Source organism: Myotis davidii, unplaced genomic scaffold (assembly GCF_000327345.1).
Source record: "Myotis davidii unplaced genomic scaffold, ASM32734v1 scaffold9583, whole genome shotgun sequence".
Taxonomy (NCBI): domain Eukaryota; kingdom Metazoa; phylum Chordata; class Mammalia; order Chiroptera; family Vespertilionidae; genus Myotis; species Myotis davidii.
Genome location: NW_006294198.1, coordinates 10,439 through 11,275, shown reverse-complemented (window position 1 = coordinate 11,275; position 837 = coordinate 10,439).

Below are 837 nucleotides of genomic sequence, written 5' to 3'. Positions count from 1 at the left end.
GAACAAATGTAATAATCTGAACAACAAAGATTTTAAAAAAGAAATATCTCTAAGAAGCAAGAACATTCAAAAAAATATAATGTAGTCTTTTTCACGGGTGTGAATGGTATCTCAGTCTTTTCATTAGTGTCCCTCTGGGGTAGTGCTGATCACTTCTGCATGTGCTCCTTGTGCTTTTATTTCTTTGTGAATTGTCCTTTCATGGCTTATGTCCATTTTACATACATTTTTATTGAATTTCTAGAGAGAGAGGACATGAGAGAGGGAGGGAGTGAGGAAGAGAGGGAGAGAGAGAAAAAGAGAGAAAAAGAGAGAGTGAGAGAGATTGATCAGCTGCCTCCTGCACTCCCCTACTGGGAATCGAGCACACAACCTGGGCATGTGCCCTGACCAGAATTTGAACCGGTGATCTCAATGCTCAACCAACTGAGACACACTGGCCAGGGCAAATTTTTTAAAATCTATTTTTTATTGTTTTCTTAGAGACAGAGAGGAAGGGAGAGGGAGAGAAATATGAAAGAGAGAGAAACATTGATTGTATATTCATTTTAAATTTCTTTGTTTTTACGGTTGAGATTTACTTATTTGTTATTTATTGGGGTGTCAGAGCTTGGGTGGGGAGAGGAGGGTATTGGTACAGAGGATGCGGCTGCCTCGCAATCGGACTTAGAGTCAAGGAGAGGGAAGAGGGCGCCCTCATGGACAGGCAGTCAGGCCTGGGATCACAATCCAGCAGAGGTGAGGCGGGCACCTACAAGAACAACTGGGAGAAGCTGCTCGGTTTGGGGAGATAAAGTTCCACCCATGCTGACAAGAGTGGCCACAGGGGGGGGGGAA